This window comes from Paroedura picta, chromosome 4 (genome assembly GCF_049243985.1).
Source record: "Paroedura picta isolate Pp20150507F chromosome 4, Ppicta_v3.0, whole genome shotgun sequence".
In the NCBI taxonomy this organism is placed as follows: domain Eukaryota; kingdom Metazoa; phylum Chordata; class Lepidosauria; order Squamata; family Gekkonidae; genus Paroedura; species Paroedura picta.
The window spans coordinates 49,624,024-49,643,161 of NC_135372.1; the positions used below are offsets into that span (position 1 = coordinate 49,624,024).

General features: G+C 42.8%; 1 long non-coding RNA gene across 1 annotated transcript in view; it reads right to left on the reverse strand.

Moving 5' to 3' along the window:
• Positions 1-2,835: 2,835 nt before the first annotated feature.
• LOC143835327 (uncharacterized) overlaps positions 2,836-19,138 on the reverse strand; it is a 91,857-nt gene continuing 75,554 nt past the window's right edge. The window contains exon 3 of the long non-coding RNA XR_013230095.1: positions 2,836-14,449. This is a non-coding gene — a long non-coding RNA (uncharacterized LOC143835327). The remainder of the gene's footprint in view (positions 14,450-19,138) is intronic.

Sequence of the window (19,138 nt, forward strand, 5' to 3'; positions counted from 1 at the left end):
TGTATTGGAAACAGAACCAGCTAGTCATCCACTTGGCTGAACATGTGGGATTTGGTGCTTTAATATAAATATATTATAATATATATACATATAGACATGCATACTCTTTACTAAGAATTGACATGGGGATGAGAAGGAATTAGCACAAATACTAGTCATAAATATTTGTTGCTCTGTTTAATTTTAAATTTTAAAAAATTTAAATTTTAAAAATTTTAAATAGTATAAAGAAGATGGAAAACATTGCAAATGCTCCTGGAATACTATGAAATGTAGAGAATATACTCATTAGGAAGAATTTCACCTTTTAGTTGCAGATAGAGACCTACCTTCTCCACCTTCCTCATGCCTTTATTAATTAATATTTACCCATATTCCTGGCGTATTGTTCTGGTGGCCTTGAAAGTCCTCTTCAGGTGAACTTCAGTCTGTAAGAATCAAAGTGGTTAGATGGATCCTATGCTGTGATTATGAAATTTTAAATGTCACTGTCTCTGCTCAAGGCAGTTGTTCAGTTCAAATACGCATGGGACTGGATCTGTGGACACAAGGGTTGTGGCTCTTTCCCGTCCTCCATGAACAATATTTTTTGATGTTGGGAAGCTTGAATGTTGGGGCTGCAGAATTATTTCTACTCTCCCACTTTGCATTGAATTGATCCCCCCCCCCCCCAAGCCGCTCTGAGGGGACAAGAGACCATTTCAGGAAGCTCGATGGACTGTGACAGGATTGGGAAGGTAGAAAATTTCCATTCTGTTGATGGGACTGCCTTCTTTCCATTTATGGAGAAACTAACCTGTTGTATTTGACATAGGATAGAATATACTGCATTTTTAATGTTCAGATGAGGGAAAGATTCAATAATACATTTTAATACAAAGACTTTGAAACCTGTGGTTGAATCCAGACTGAACGTTCTGCTGGTGGAGTAGAACAAATAATAGCCGGATGGCATAGAGGAGATACCACATCTATCAGAACCTCAGTGTCTTTGGTAAATTCTGGGGCCTGCATAATAGAAGCAGTGATGCAAATGTGCATAATAGCTATGTAGCAGAACCATTATGACACTTTATATTGTAATTTCTATTAACAAAAATCCCCAAATGAAGACAGCCAGATGGGAAAGTGCTCGACCTGAATGCACAATGATCAAGAAGCATTAACAAACTAGCATGCACGATCATCATTTCCTGCAGCCCAGAAACCCATTCTTGACCTAAACTATTCCAGTGGCTCTTGAACTATATGAGTGTACTTGCTTTCTGAAAATGGGTGGTGCCATTCAAATTAATTGCTTTCATGAAAAGATGCACCACTACTGTACAGGGATGGGATGCTGGTGAGCCATGCTAGTTTTCTGAATCAGTGCATGAACCCAGACTACTGCTGTCTGCTTCAGGAAACTCATAATTGTCGTGTGTGTAGGGAGTATGTCTGATCAGATCTTGCTTCCTAGAGGGATTGTTTTAGTGAACTATTCAATAATGCTGATTCCACAGGCACATGCTCAACTCCTAGGCATCGAAAATTTCCCCGTTAATTCCAATGGAGGATACCCAGCAAGCTTATCAGCACTTGAGTGTGAGTCCCATTGATTGAAAATGAATGGAACGTCCAGCATGCAGCCTTAAGATGGAGGATTTTCTGTGTCCAGAAAGGGGAGGGGACAAGGAGATTCTGAGCAATTGTGCCCGGCACCAACAAAGCCACATGGGGCCAAGCCACATTCTGCTTTCTGCATGGCTAGCAATACGGTGTGGGGACAGGGCCAGCAGGTTTGATAGTCAGGCTTCACTTTGATCTGCACTGTGTTTTTAAAAAGAAGGGTTCTGGAGCATTTGGAGTTGTCTGCCAGCAAGCTAGGTGTAGGTTCCCTGTATGACCTTAAAACAGGAAGTCCTCTAAAGGGGCTTTAGGGGTGATGAGCTTTGGGACTGGCATGCTGACCATGCTCCCAGGAGGATGGCAGAAGGTTGGGACATGGGCTTTGGCCTTAAAGCTAGTTCTTTTTGTTCATTTACTATCAACAGGTGGGTTGGGGAGCATGGATCACTGTCAGCAGTGGAGCTGTCAGCGATACCCAGTGACTCCAGCTTATGTTGCACCAAGACTTTAAGAGATCTGTAATCAATAAAGTTGTGGCCTGATTTCTTCCAGTCTAGCATGTTTGTATTGTTTTAAATTTCCCCTCAGCCACAAAACTTAGTCAAGTGTCCTTGGACCAATCATCATCTCTGTGTCAGAATTATCTCAGAGGATTGTTGTGAGAATAGAAGGGAAAGGGGAAGACCAGATTGGCTGATCTGAGCTACTTAGAAGAAGGGCTGCATAAGTAGCAGAGGGACTTAGAATTTAGGGTTGCCAGATGCAGCAGCACTGCCAGGGCATTTCCTGGGAGCTTTCCGAAGTACTGATGTCACCCAGAAGTGATGTCAGAGACTTCAGGGTGGGTGGGTGACACTCGGGCTTTGGGGCAAAACTCTATCATAGAATTTGCTTCAAACCATAAAGTGTTGCCCCCAAACCAGAGCATCACTCCCTGATATGTGCCTATGTCACTTCTGAGTGATGTTAGCACATTATATTAAAAAATTACATTCTTCTTGGTTGGGGTGAATTTAGGGGCGAATTCAGGGGGAATGTATGGAAAGCGGGGGTCCCTTGCCTGGACTAGTAAACCTGGCAACCCTGAACCCCATTTGCCTACAGCAGCTGTTCTCAAACCTTTTGAAGTGAGGATTCTTGTGCTTACTGTAAATTCAGGTAACCATTTGCAAAGTGACTATTCTTCTTTTCCCGCTCTTCAGATATAATGCAGGGGTCTCAATGGACGTTTTTTGTTTTCATATTTATTATATTTATAATTTATAGAAATATAACATTACTAAGCCACAAGCAGTGCAAAATGTTCATGAAATACACCATATATAGGGTGACCCTACCACATGTCCCTCTCTTTGCTCACCCTCTCTTTCTCCTCCCTCCTGGTCTCATAACTCACCTGTGAGAAAATTATGACCAACAGATTGACACTCACTGGCACCCAGGGACAAACTCTGTGACTTGAATAAGCTGACCAGATTTAAAACCTATTTCAAGTAATGTGTTACTTGAACTACATTTTCTCTTCACTTCTGGGCTACACAGTCTCCACAAACTTTACTAATGAAACACACAACATTTCTGTAGAAGAGAGGAACATATTTCAAAGTTTGTAAATCATACATGTCCATCTGTTCTGTAAATCAGCCCAGGTAGTATAGCAACTGCTTTTCTCATCAGTATCCTTGAAGCAAATACCCTCGTTATGACTTCATATTTAGGTTCTAATGATTTAGCAAATATTTTGGCAATCTCACTTTCTAGACGGTGGGAACCGGAGTCTGGCACCCGCCATATAAGCTAAGACCCAGAAGCTGCTTAACGGAAACAGCACCGTAAGAAACAGAACGAAGCTCATGATGGATTAGTTTAAGACAAAACACACACATGTATATGTGTGTTCTGTTCTGTGAGCAGATTCCCATGTGCATTACCACCCTTTATTTAGAATATCTTCGAATTTCTTGTAACAATAGCTGTCCTGATTTGGCTTGGGAAAGTGTTTTTTTCTCCTGTGTGATAGAGATTGGCTAAAGGCCTATTTCTTGAATGGAGACAGGACTGCAATACTGTAGGTTTCGTGAATGACCTTGTGCAAGATTGCTTAACAGCTTCTTCCGTCTTCATGTGAATGGTCATGGCTAGGATAGACTTGGCTTTGTTGTTGTTAGTTGTGTAGTCATGTCCGACCCATCACAACCCCATGGACAATGATCATCCAGGCCTTCCTGTCCTCTACCATTCCCCGGAGTCCATTTAAGCTTGCAAGACTTGGCTTTAGTTTAGCTTATTTGAGATATGCATATATATGGGTGTGCTTAATCTGAAATGTGATGACCCCATTCCAATAAAAATGCAGGATCAGACCATTAAGAGAGCGAGAGAGAGCGAGAGAGAGAGAATAACATTCACAAATGGGTGTAGCGTGCATATATTTCCCTCTGCTCCAGGAGATATGACTGCAGTCATCTGCTAAGAGAAAAATCTGAAGGAGGAGATCTAACCATAGCCTTCTGCTCCTTCTGTCCTTTCCCCAGAGCAGATGATCATGGTTCTGGGTACAGTCCGACTCAACTTCTCAGTCAGGCGTATCAATCACAAGCAACTGCATAAACAGCGACTGTTTTCATGGATGCCTCCTCCTATAAGATTGGAATAGCCCTCCTCTTAGATTGGAATGAGATGCAATGCCAAGGTTGTTCAGGGTATGACTATAACAGTGTCTCTGTTTCCATCATGCAAATCGTACATGTATTCTGCAGTTCTGGGGTGGGAAGAATTGTTCGTTTTCTATGGCAGCATCCAATGTGGCATAAATAATTGCTACGCATATAGGGACAGTTCACTGTCCTTTCACTTCATGTGTTTTGGACAGGACAGGAATTGCTTTTCACTTTAGACACTCTTAGAATCATAGAGTTGGAAGGTACCTCTCTAGGGTCATCTAGTCCAGCCCCTGCACAACGCAGGAACTCACAATTACCTGCTCACCCACAGTAACCCCAATTTCATGCCCAAGTGATCCCCCACTACCACCAAAAATCTCTAGAATCCAGCCTGGCCTAGAGGAAATTCACCTACCATCTCAGAGTGGCAATCAGTAATTCTTGATGTCTTCAAGATTCTTTTGCTCAGAAAAGCAGCAACTTTTCAGAACTGATTGAAAAGAAATTGGCTGCACCCCACCCAATTAATGCTGTACTCAGTGGTGCTTTGGGGGGGAAAAACAGAATATGAGCTAAACTAATGGAAATCACCCCCAAGATGCCAACTCAGTTTGGGATTGTTCAAGCTTTCATGAAATACAGGTTTGCCATCACCATGGGGCCATCCAGGAAGGAAAAAATGAGCAGATCTCACAGCTTAATTAGTCCAAGAGTGGCAAGAGCAAAGTAAGCAAATCCAATAGCATTTTCTCACTGCTCATAGGACTAGAGATCCTGTTCTTATACTGTGTTTGCTTACACACTGTATATCCTTGTAGTGATATTTTCATAGGGCAGATTTGGTGACAGGTCTGTTCAGAGAGGAAAAACAATGAGCTCATTGTCCTAAATGAATAATCCCGTATTTTGAGAGAAACAAATCCCCAGACCTTTGAATTCATGTGCTTTCTCATTCCTGTTTTGAACTTGCTGATCTGTACAGTTATCCCTATGGATCCAGGCTCATTTGGTCAGTGGGTCTTCCACTGGGCATAGAACTGCAGCCTCACTGTCCCTGGTAAATTTCTTTGGCCTTTTGAGTACACTTGAGTACATTTGAGTACAGATCAGCAGCCACTTTCAACTCTTGATGCTTCTTTAGCGTTCTAATTTGAACTTTGTTTTCCCCTCCTCCCTCCATGGAAAGAGTGAGTTGAAAGAGATCACTGGACCACAGATGTCTGCTGGAATTAGAACTCTGGAGAATCAAAGACACTGCCTTGTGTCAACTTGCTTTTCGACTCTTTGTTGCCTTCCCTCCCCAATAACATTTAAGAAAAGGGTTCAGTTCCTTGTGCACATGTAAATTCACTCCCAATCCTTACTCGGAGTGATTAGTTGACTCCACTGCTACTCATGAAGCTTTTTGAGCAGTTATGTTTCTCCAGCATTTTTCTAACCAGCAGCATAGATGGAACGGAAGTAGAAGGTGAGTAGCCTTGAAAGTGAGAGATCAAGTTAACATCGTTGGGGAAATGCCTTCATTGCCGCTGGTTTAATTTCTTAGGAGGGAAGAGTGGATTTCTTTTTCCGTTCCTGGCTTGTCACGGATTGTCTTTCTGCACTCTGTTCCATCCTCCTTAATTCTAGTTTAGCCAGGACCTTTTCCAAGGTTCAGTCATGTTCTTTGATAATTTTTCCTTTCCATGTTTTTCCTCCTTTCAGCTCTCACATGTGAACAAATTAAACATTGCAAAAAAGAGAGAGGAATATATGGTTTAATATGTGTGAAGTGTGAAGATTCCCTACTGAGGTGCCCTTGCTTTCCGGAGCATTGCTAAAACATCACACAACAGTTACCATGAGACAACTGCAAGTTCAATTGCATCAATATTGGTTTGGTTTTGTTTTGCAGCATTTATCCCTTTGCAGATGCATACCGAGAACATAGACAGGAAAAACAATGCATATGAGCTAAAGTAATTAAATCTATATTAAACGACACGGGGATATATATCACTTTGCCTGCCTGAGAAGATCAGGAAGGCCCTTACTTTTGTGGCATTCTGCAAACTATATTCAACAGAATGGTTAGGATGGTGTTTTAATAAAGATAATAGGTATATATTATAACATAGTGGTTCAAGAAGATGTTTTAATAAAGAAAATATGACTGTGAGCTACACTACTGTGTACAGTATATATCATCTTTTTGCTGCATGCATGGGACCCAGGCTCACATGGGGCCCTGTTTGCAGGCCCAGGGGAAGAGGAAGGATTTTTGCCGGGGGACCTTTCCTGCTCTACCATGGCCATGCTGCTCTCCTGAGGCTTTCTGCTACCGTGGGCACTTGGAGGTTCACTTTCCTGGCCTGGCCATCAGTCACAGCCTGGCATGGCTGAGGTTAGGGCTCAGGCAGGGTAGATCATGGTGAGATCTTTTGATCCTCCCACCAGGATAAGAAGAAGCTCTGCCATTCTGCAGTGTGCAATCGACCTCATGTTTTGTGCTACTCAGCCGTCCATCTGTCCTTTGGAGTTTGTTTTTGTTTTGGGTTGTTGCTTTTTACATGCTGGGTTGTCACATTAAATCTCTTGTTTTTTTGCCATGACTGCTTTCTGGCAGTATCCGCAATGGATCGGATCCATGTTTGGGGGAGGAATGGTGGATGTGACTGTTTTCCTTACCTGTGGGCACCCTTTTAAGGAATTTTGGGATGACGACTTGGAGGGGACACACCCAACAGTTGGACGTATGTTCATTGGCTAGCAGGTGGGACAGCTGATGCTGGGATCTGCTGTCCTATGTGGCATCAAGGCCCTGTCAGCTCAGCAATAAACTCGTGGCCATTTCAACTCCAAGAAAGTGTCTGTGATACGTGGTCTGTCTGGTGGATTCACCTTGCCCTCTCCCTTTTCTGTTTTCTACCTAAGTAATTCCAGTTTTGAGCATTTACACATTACATCCAATCAGGGCTGGTTTATCCATGTAGCACATCCTATGGCCCTGCACTTCCAGGAGCCCCACACAGTGCCTCCCCCCCATACACAATGGATCAGTGCTGTAGCCTCTCTCCTCCTCCCCTTTAAGAACACTTGAAATGACATCCCTTTCCACTGTGGGGGTCCCCTGTCTCCCCAGTCTGGCTGCCCCCACTGCAGTTGTACTCTGCAAATGCTTAAACTGGCTCTGGTGCTATGGGCCCCACGAATCCTTAAACTATTCCTGTGTCCAGTGCTTCAATTCTGTTTTCAGATTTCTGTGATCTTAGTCATTACGTCATTTATCAGATGTCTTATCCTGCTGATTTCTCTGATTCACACCTTGTAATCCTCCTTGAGTCTCAATGAGACAGGTGGAATATAAATAATGTAAATAAATAAGCAGACTTTAGAAAAGAACAGTGAAAAATGCCTGATGACCAGTTTCACTGTGAAAATGAAGCACAATTTGGAAAAATAGTTTGAAACTCCAAAATGCAGGAAGAAATTTTAGTTGAAACAAATGTCAAAAGCATCCAAATTTTATGTTAACAAGAAGCTAAGGGTCTCATTATACGAAATGTTTGTTGCAAGTCATGCCAGAAACGAGACTGAGAATTCACCTTTAAGAATTCACCATTTGACTAAACCAAGCTGGAAAAATTACTGAAAAAATACCTTGTCAGTGTCTTCCAGTATTTTCTAAACCTAATACAGATTAGAGAATCTTTTTGACTACGTATATAGCTAGTCTGAATAAAAATCGTTTTTTAAAAAAGCTTTTATTTGTGAACATCAGCTGAGCAGCTGGGGTGGTGGGAACTCTCTGCTCCCATAGCCCCAGTTCATCCTCTCAGGTGGAGAGAGATGTTTCCCAGCCCCACACAGACCTGAGCCATCCTCTGCTGTGCTGCAATTTAAACCCCCACAACGAAGCAGAAGCCTCAGAGATGGGTCTGTAAGAGGCAGGGATGTGTCTCCCCGCTTACATATTCTTCAAATGGCTGGCTTGCTTATTTATTTATTAATTACCACTCCTGGCCATGCTGGCTCAAGGTGGTTTGCAGTATTTATAATTGAATTGAATTGATAACCCACCCCTATGACCCCTGCCATCTCACAAAAGTCAGCAAGTACAAATAATAATGTTAAAACAATTGAAACAGTTAAAAACAACCCAACAATTGGTGACATGATAATTCCGATTTCCAGTTGCCTGACGACTTTATCGGGCAACAGAAACCTCTGAGCTGGGTCTTCAGGAGTTGGGGAGAGACCTCCTCACACAGATCCTGGGGCTAACTTCTCCTGTGGCCGAGTTTACCACCCTCCTGCAGGAGAAGCCAAGCCAGCCCCAGGGTCAGACTGGCTTTTAAAAAATATTTTTTCCTTTGTCTATTTAACCCAACAATTCAGTGGTTCTGGTTCCTGGTTCCAAATACCATATCAGTATTCAGAACCTGGATTTTTCAGAAATACTGAAATGATTTTGCTTTTCAAACCAGAAGAAAACGTTTTTATACCTGTCTACTCACCTTCAGAAGTACTTTCTCCTCCCATTCTGCTCCACAACTTGGCACAGCAGAAGGAAAGGCTTCAGCATTCCCCCCACCCCTTTGCCATAGCTGGAACTAAAAAAATGGCTTGGGGAACACAAGTTTGCAGACAGGCAGGGAAAAGTGAATCCTCTCCTACCATGCTGGGCTGCAGAACAGAATGGCATCAAAAGGTACTTTAAAAAGTAAGTCCTCAGTCACACATCTGATTTTGATCGCATTGCTTGCATCAGACATTACACAAGATGTAATGAGACCCTAAGGGAGCAATATAACTGAAGTGGGGTGATGGGGGGGGTCCTGTCCTGAATGTAGCCCAAACAGAGGGAACAATAATGTGAATGAAAGGTTTTTCTGTATATCGATAATGATTATAAGAGAGTTATAGTCTGTCATATTTTCTTTCTGGTGTACAACACACAAGTACCATGGTAGATGAAAAGCCAGCTATCAGCTTGCATGGAGGCCCCTGTAAAGGCTCCATGCTTGACATAGTTTTGTGCATAGTTCAATGCCCTGAGAGTGGCTGCCAAGACAAGAAAAGTGACAAAATTCTAATTGTGGCACTGGCTGGGAAAAAGCTGTTCAAAAACACAGTGCTTCTCCCCTTAAAGTCCTCTTTAAGCCTGGATTTACATGGCTAGAAGGAAGAGGTGATAGAAGGCAGCAGAGAAGACTGTAGCTGTTAGATCATGGAGATTCAGATTCTGGATCACTCGTCTATGTTAGAAACTCCCCACAGCTAGAAAATCTACACAAGGAAAAGCAAGGCTACAGGCTTTCAGCCTGAAATGCTACTATTCTTATTTATTGGGATTCTTACATATTGGAAAAATATGAAGGAATATATTCAGTAGCACAGGCTGTTATACCATTTATTTTTTCTCTGCCATCCATAAACCTAAATCAGAATGCGAAACCAGTATTTAGGTGCTTTAAACCAGTCCTTTGTAATCTGTAGTTAAAATGTAGGGCTACACTTGAATTGTGCTTCTTCCATAATTTCCTTGTGTCCCAACCATATTGGCTTTCAAGTTGGTTGGTTTATTTTGATCGACTTGTTCCACACCTTCCCCCCAGTTCCCTTCCTCCAAATAACTCAGAGCAGGACATAGGTCTTCAGCTGTAGATGAGACACACCTGCATATTAGAGACAATAAGGAGGGAACTATAGAGTCATGAAGAGAATCCTGACCTCCCCTGTTAGCTCTCTCCTCCATCCACCTTTGTACTTCCACTTCCCCCTGCCATAGGGACCCATGAGAATCATGCCTGCCCCTCCCCACTACTGTGGCCTCCTGCCCATCTTCCAGACCCTCCCCATTGAACTTGTCTCCTGTCTGTCTCATAGCCTGTTGTTCTACCTGCCCCATCCTCTTGCCTCCATGCCATACCACAGAGCAGTGTGTGTTTGCATGTCAGCAGCTCTTATTCTCCCCCTCTCTTTGAGCACCTGCAGCATCATGGTGTTTGCTTATCTGTCCACAAGGCATGGCTCTGACCCCTCTGTCTCTCATGGCAGGCTGACAGAGGTGCTCACACAGAGAGTGTCATATTTTGTGGGAATTAATCCCTCTCCATTTTTCTAACTTTTAGGATGGGGTGGGGGGGGGGGAATCTAGATGTTCCCTTATGCTTGTAGAAAGATTTCTCTTGTCTCTACATGGATGCAGTCTGTGGATTTAAGTATCCACAGAAGGGCCATGTTGTGAATTATATTGGTTGACCTGAGACTTATGGGACATCACAAGTCTCCTAAATTAGAGACCTGTTTTCCTCTCTGACTTTCCCTCTTTTGTGGGCCTGCATAAGTCGCAACCTACCAAACTGGACGCAGCCCACCAGCTGTACTCTTGAGTCCCTCTGGAGCCAAACAAGTCCCTTCTTGCAGTCGGCATGCAGCAAAACCAAAAGATTTGTCAAACTTCTGAGGGGCCACCATACATAGCTGGCGAGCTGCATTTGTACTGGTGAGTCATTAGTCCTATAGGCTTGTCTTACTTCAGACTCTTGCATGCGATACAGTGACGTAAATTTGGGATAGCTGACAAGTATTTTCTTTGGTTTTTTTTCCATAACACTCACTTGAGTCCTATAAGAAATAGACGATGCATCGGAGGAAAGAAAATCTACCATCAAAATAGATTGTTTTATTGAGAATCAAATGAAAAACAGGAGGTGAAATGTAGATTCATCTTTTTTCTCATGACCGTTCCAGAGTGTGGTAGCTCTGGGGAAAAGCCTAGCTTGTGCAGTGCCAGCAGTTGTGTGCATGTGCTGGATTCAGTTTTGGCATACCACCAAATACCACCTAAGTGTGTGTGTGTGTGTGTGTGAGAGAGAGAGGGGGGGGAGGGAGAGAGAGTGCCAGAGATTTAATGCAGCTCATGATGTTGGTTCCGTATGGAAGACAGCTGCCCCAATCCACCTGGGAGCCATATGCATGCTGAAGCAGGCATCATATGTGCAGATAGCTGCTCTGTGTGAGCAATTCCTTGCCCCTCTGAGATAGCGGTAGACATCACTGATTAGTACTTTAGGAAAGCCGAGAAGCTGGGGGCAGATTTTGTTCTTCTGCTCCCCTCTCACTAACTACATGCAAGCAGCTCTGGCTGCTGTGCGTACATGGAGCTGAATCAGGGCCAACACAGGCAAGGCATTTCCCACTGCCTCTTTCTTGCCCAAGGACTGGATATATAACACTTAATGAACCAGGAGCTAAAATGTACTGTCTGGAAAGTATTACAGTAAAAGCTGTGAGATACATCACATGGATATGTCTAATGGGTTCCTGTCGAAAGCTGGCTCTTTCCATAACCCTGCTGATTTACTGCCTCTCTCAAAGAATATACACTGGAAGGTGAAAAACCCGTCTAAGCCGTTCCAAGCACAGGGGAAAATTACTGCTGTTTTTACCTAGGCAACTAATTAGCCCCCAAAGCTACTTACTGCTGGTTAGGACAAAAGATACATCCCCAGCAGTTTCATTTATGTTTTGGAAAATGACCTAAGGCACCCAGGGATGCATCAGAGAGCCTAAATGGCTTTCCTGCTGTTGTTTTAGTATACCTTTTTGTTTTTAATTTTAAAAATGTGATAATTGCCAGTGGTGGGCTTTCTCCATGGACTGTAAACTATCAGAAAGAAGCAGATCTATATGTGTCTAGATCAGCAGCAGGATGCTGGCATTCCTTACCTCTTCTAAAGTCTGGCTGTTTCAAGGTTGGCCGGTAGGAATGCCTCATGTCACTAAAGCATTGCACCGAGTGCTGCTAGTGCGCTTCCTGTTGCTGGTGCTGCCTTTGTGCTGTGACCCTGAAAGACATCTTTCTTTGTTGTGTATTAAAGGCGAATGTGAAGGGGGAAGAAAGTGCTTAATATTTCTGTGCCAGCTGCTTTCCCCCTGAAATTTCCTCCTTCAGCTGCTTTCCCTTTTCTCCTCTTTCAGGTTTCTGAGGCAGATCCAGTATACTAATATGGGCCAAAGTGGCTGGGGCTGGAAAAGGGTTTTAGTGGGGGAACCAGCTGATAAGGGGAAGTGGTCAGCACCCCCCCCCCCCGGCTGCTTTGTAAGGAGAAAGGGGTTGTCAGTCATCTGTTATGTAGGCAACTGCAGAATAACGTAGCGTTCAGGCTTGCATGTATAAAATTGTCAGTGTATTAGAAGTGTCTTCAGAACCTCTGAAAGAGCAAATAATATGCTGCTCTGCTTCATCTAATGCTCTGGATTAGTTCTATACCTTTTTTTGGGGGGGGGACTCAGAATTCTCACACAAATTATACTCCAAAGGGTAAGAGACAACTTCCATCCCTCCAAAAAACACAGTGTGTTGTGGTGTAGAGAGTGTTGTGTTCTATGAAATTGGTATTGACTGAATAAAGGAATTAGGAATTAAACTGGAGGCATATTTGTAAAGTTGTCTTTCCCCCAAACCGAAAGGCTGCTCAACCTCACCAACTTGCAGCTGTCTAATCAAGGGCACTTAGACATATACCTCCAAAATCTTGTTGGCCACTAGCAAGCTCCTTGAATCTAGCTGCTCACTATAATAGAATCATAGAATCATAGAGTTGGAAGGGGCCACACAGGCCATCTAGTCCAACCCCCTGCTCAACGCAGGATCAGCCCTAAGCATCCTAAAGCTTCCAAGAAAAGTGTGTATCCAACCTTTGCTTGAAGACCGCCAGTGAGGGGGAACTCACCACCTCCTTAAGCAGCCTATTCCACTGCTGAACTACTCTTGACTGTGAATTTTTTTTTCCTGATATCTAGCCTATATCGTTGTACTTGAAGTTTAAACCCATTACTGTGCATCCTTTCCTCTGCAGCCAATGGAAACAGCATCCTGCCCTCCTATCCTAATGATCCTTACAATAGTTGTGTATGAGAGTCATTAACTCTTTAATGCAGGGGTGCGAAGGTTGATTAAGCTGATTATGTTCCTGACTGAGGTGTAATGAGTACTGAGATAAGATCAAGTATAGTCAGAGCAAGAGTCCTAATGATGGCTGGGGGAAGGGAAACCACCTTTGCCACCTTTGCCTGTGGCTTCTCCCCTCTTTCACCACCCACTCAGGCTCTGCTGAGCCCAGCAACTTGACTCTGGCCTTTCCCTCTCTCACTGCTGAATCCAGTCCACCCCCCCTATTCCACATGTTATTTTTCGCATGTTTGCACCCATTACCCATCAGGTCTCTTTTCACTTTTCCACAAGTATTTTGCTCCCTCCTAGTGTCACTTCAATATGTAACTAAGCTGGAGATACAGAGATGTAATATTGAAGTGACCACTAGAGGGAACAAAATGCATGTGGAAAAGGGGGGAACAAAGCAATATGAGCACACAAGTGAGGAGATACCATGTCGGTGGCAGCTGAGTTTGATTTTCCTGCTCCCCTACATATAGCCAGGTGGATGACTTTGGGCTCGCCACAGCCCTGATAAAGCTGTTCTGACCAAGCAGTAACATCAGGGCTCTCTTAGCCTCACCCACCTCAAAGGGTGTCTGTTGTGGGGAAAGGAAGGGAAGGTGCTTGTCAGCAGCTTTGAGACTCCCTTTGGGTATAAAAAGTGGCATATAAGAACCAATTATTTTCTTATCATTGCCATGACATTGTGCATCATTATGGGTTGCTATAACAATCACAAATGTTGCTGTAACTTTGGTGGTTTAGTTCAGTTTTTTGTTCGGTGCTGTCTGAACATGTGCAGAGGTTGACATAAGCATTAGGTAGGGGATTCTACACAGGGGTTAGCCCTGGGATGTTTGATGCAGAGATTAATTAATTAAATCCATTTCGCACTAGAGGGCAGTTGTCTTGGTGTTGCTGATTTTCCCTGTTCTTTCCCTGATCGAAATATTTCTCTCTTGCTCTTGCTCTTCCCATCCTCCCTCAGTGCATGAACTCTTTTTCTTACCACACACACACAGAGACAGAGAAAAATGTTTGCTGCTTAAAGTAGAGAGAGACATTCCATGAATGCTAAGAACTGACTGTGTGAGTTGACTCTAGAACTGAGCCAAATGTTCAATGGCTGGAAGGTGAAAATGTCCTCCTTTAAGCTTTATGTCTTTTGTATCCCTTTGCTGGTGCTCAGTGTCCCAGTCAGATGTTGCATTGGTGCCATTTTTTCTCTTTTCAGAATTGTCTCATTCTTTCCCTGAAAAACAATTAGGCAATCGTGTCACCATTGAAATTTGGCTGTGTAGCGACACTACTGTGAACATATGAACGTTATATAGAGAAAAGGAACTGTCCTTTTCATTATATCCTTTTGCCTTTGGTGACAATGGTGTATAGTCACATCTTTTTGGCTACCTGACAGCTTTGCTGTTTGCAAGAAGGGAGAGGAAAAGGGGGGGGGGGAAATGGCACCAGTGCAACAGCCCAATGAAGCTACGGAATGACTTTTCCTAAGAGCGACAACAGCACTGAAGCGGATGAGAGTTGCCACTACTGTTGCCAAAAACACATTGGCTCTGGGAAGAAGTTGCTATTCCTTTTTTTTGCGGGGAGGGGGGGGCAACTGATGTTGGAGATCAAGCTAGCCTGAAATAATAGTGAGCTGTGGGCCCTGCGGGACCTGTTGGCATTCTGGAGGGCCTGCAAAACGGAGGTCTTCCACCAGGTCTATGGTTGAGGCTAGGGTCGGCGAGATAGATCGACCCCCCCCCTGGGGGTATGAGCAGTGTATCGATTCTGACCTCCTTCCTTGCCCCTCTGGTTAGTGGGGTTTGGGTAGGGATTTTTCCACCATGTTGGGGTTTTAATGTCTTTTAGTGGGGGTTTTATGAGACTTGTAACCCGCCATATGCCAGTCTCGGAAGTGGCGGGAAATAAATTGAAAATATAAATAAAATAACAAGCAAACAAATAAATAAATAAATACTTGATGGAAAGGGAAAGCACAATTTGTAGGGGGAAACATCATTTGTAAAATGTGTCCCTGCTCCTGCTTCATCTCAGTCTTCAGTGATTACCTAAGATGTAATGGCAAAAGTGTTGCAGGTAGGAGAACCCTGACCATGAGGCTCGGATTCTGTATCTCCTGACAGGGAAGCTCGCTCCTCCAATGCACCAGTATGATTTAATAGAACATTCTTGACCCAGATCAGTGATTCCCAAGCATATACTACTTTTCCGCATGAACTCTGGAGGTGCTATTCACTGACAGACTGGAAAAGGTTTTCTTTTCAACTGAGTGGATCTGAGCTAGGGTAGCTACTCTGGGTTGAGAAATACCTGGAGACTTTACAATGACTTTTCTTGTGTTACAACACTGAGAACTGTCTTTTTAAATGCATAAATGTCAGCATGTTTTTTGTCTCCTCCCCTTTCCAGCTCACAGTCTTTCACCTACCAAAGGGGGCTCAGGCACCTGCCACTTTGTCAGCGATCACATGAACATGCCATTTGCCCTGACAACTGAGCTATACCGCTATATAAATTAGTAGAAATTACCCTGTGGTATTTATGCCAGTTCCTCCTTTCACAACTGCTCCTGAGACTACAAAGCTCCACCTCTGATCAGTGACTATTGGGGGGGGGGCTTGTGGTGCCTGCTGCTGATTTCTTCTTCGTCAGTGTCAGTGATCAGGTGAACATACAATTTGATTCAGTCTCCCATTGTCCGAGGACAGCCTTGGGGGTTCCATGTGGCTTTTTCTTAGGAAGGAAGGGGCTTTGCCTTAACTCCGGGTGGCTTTCTGGCAGCCAGTTTAGAGCAATTTCCCCCAGAAAGCAGTCCTTCGTAGCTTGATTTCTGTAGACCGAGGTTCTCTATCTTAACGATACTGGTTTGAATTAAAATACTAATTGCAGAAGATTTGTTACTGACGTTGCTTAGCGATGGAATTTCCTCCTCAAACTCTTATCCCCCTATGGTAGGAACTGTTTAAGGTGCATAATCACTGGAAAAACAAACAAATGCAATATCACAGCATGTGCATGAATGGGAATGTTTTAAAAACGTTTTTGAATAGGACAATTTAAAAGGGTTGGTGAACTGACTGTGTTGAAAACTGATACATGCATAATAGGTCCAGGAAAAAAAAACTTTGTTCTTAAAGGGGCCTCAAACTTTGTTCTGGCCTCAAATTTTGTTCTGCTGCTTCAGACCAATATGGCTACCCATCTGCCAGGGACTGACAGCTGTCATTTCTATGATATCCAGCAATCCTCAGTAGAAAGTCATGCAAAATGTAGTTTGCAGTGCTTCTTATTTTTCCATGGTTCCTGCAGGTCACTGGCAACGCTGGGATCTAATGGAAGATCCAAACATGAACAGTTGCTTTACCCAGGCAATTATGGGTCATGGAAAGGTTGCATTCATAGCAGAAGGGGTACAATGAGATTATGCTGACCTAAGCCCAAACTTCAGAGAGCGCTGGGATTACTTTCTCATGGAAGGAGGGAGAATGAAATATCGATATGTACATTTCACACACTTCTGTTGAACTTTGTAGCCATCATGGTTTACCTTCTATAGCTACCTCTTTCAAATTCTGCAAGCTTGCTATGCTCAGGATTCTGCTGCTGTGCAGGTTAACATTAAGAACATTTGGCGCAGTTAGCTGGGAGTATACTATGGAAGTCTGATTGGGCATGTGCAGTTGGTGATGTAATGAACTCCTCGTGTTTTGCTAGCACCAGACTGAATCCTTTATGGTTCTGTGAGATTATTAGAACAGTGTGTCTGGAAGCTATGTTATTCGGATATGCTGTTTGGCAGAGTTCTGGCTATGAAATAATCTTATTTTTTTGGCAGAAGAAAACACTGGAGATCTTCTACTGTACTGTAATACTCTGCTGAAGGAAATTGTGGACCTTGATTGCCAACAGATGTACTCTTGTCAAAGTAGGCCAAAGGAAGAAAAATGTCCCAAGGGACAAAAAAAACCTGTTGGAGAAAAGATGTCAAAACTGTCTGTCACCTGTCCATCCAAACCTTTCTTAACACCTCTGTCTTTGAGAAATGAAGCAAACTCCTTTGAACTGGGCATGCTGCCATTGTAACAGATGGTTACAAGTGTAGGCAGCCAAGAGACCATGCCTGTGTTTGTAGGCAGCATGATGAGGGGAATATCTTAATGTGACAGCTAGTGGGAAAGAGAAATGAGTGGAGAAGATTTTGAGTTAGGTTTTTTTTTTAATTGGAAAAAAATTAACCCTGAAGAAGTAAATGTCCACACGCATGTTATAGGTCCGAGACGAACTTGCAGATTTTTTTTCTTGCTTCTTTGGAAAGAGATAAATTAATCTAGACAAGAATACCCTTTTATTTTTCTAAAGGATAGTTGCAGAAGATAGCTGTATTGATCTGCAGGATCTCACTACAAATGCTAATTTTCGGCCCCCAAGCATTTCCTCTCTTGCTCTAATGAAGCTAATTGCAATGCACAGTGTATCTCTGCATCCCGAGTGCGTTCTTTGCAACACCTTTCCCACTCATCTTATGACTAGGAGAGAAAGACTCGGAGATCTCCAGTCCAAATTATACCTGATGAAGGGAGCTTTGACTCTCGGAAGCTTATACGCCAAAAATATTGTTGGCCTCTAAAGTGCTACTGAATGCAAATCTATTTTTTTTAAAGATGCTCCTTGGTGCTCTTGGACTTGCTGCATCACATTTTCTTTAAAATCCTCACTGTCTGGTGTAATATACGGGCCTTTAACCATTAAACAAAAATAATCTCGACAATGCAGAAATCTGTATCATAATATTCTGAACATTTACCGTGATCCTGGAAGGAAGATAATATAATTAGGTTTTAGAGGAAACTTTTAGCCCAACTGCCTGCATATGTTTGCTTAGAAATAATTCTCAGTTCAGTTGAAGGTGTTGTTTCGGGGTGGATGTCATAAGGATTTTTTGTTTTTTGTTTTGCTTATCTTATAAACTCTTAGGCTTCTAGTTACATTCTTTAGTTTTTCACCTGAAGACAAGCCTAAACCTTTATTTCAAATTTCTTTTTATGTAAAAACCGGCAATAAATAATTATGAAGAACTGAAGACAACCCCCCCCCCCCCCTACACACACACACACTTGATTGGAAATGTTTTGGTTTCTCTTAGAACTTGCCATACGAGTCGCCTGAGGAGAAGCCCTCAAATGTTCAGCTTTGCTGGTGAAAACATTTCTTTGCATATAGGATCAAAATAGTTTTCCAGTGTACCTTTTATTCTTTTATTCATTTATATATAGCTAGAAGAAATTGGACAGGCATTTTGGTTATATAACAAAGAAATGGAACCATTATCTATTCTGCCTCAAGAGTTGTCTCACAAACAATACGGATCAAGAAAGGAATGAGCACAAATTCCCCTCTTTTAATTAAAGAAGGGAAAACGAACCTTTCTGAAGATATTGCTTCACAAAGAGAAAAATAATCCAGTGAAGGGATCATGTAAGGAAGCCATTTTCTATTTGTTTTTGTTTCGTTAAAGGGGGTCATGAAACTGAATTGCTGCTTCTTCGTTTTGTGTGCTAAAACATGAATTGTATGAGTACCGTGCATGTTGCCATACATTCAGTGTGTGTTGTTATATTATGATGGGATTTAAAAATGCTCCCAACTCCCTCCCCAAAGCTGAAACCAATGTCACGTAATCTTAGCAGGACGTACTGAACATGAACAAGCCACAATACAATATGAGTACTGTGAGAAAATTGCAGGCAGGATCCTGATACAGAAAAAGTATTTGCTTTCAAAAATACCAGAAAGCCTGTGAGAGGCTAGCCATGTGTAATGGATGTTAGTCACTTGGCTTAAATGTGTTATTTAAATGTTCTGCAGAAGAAATAAGAGTGATGAGGAAATGGGATTGATCAGCACTGGTCATTTCCAT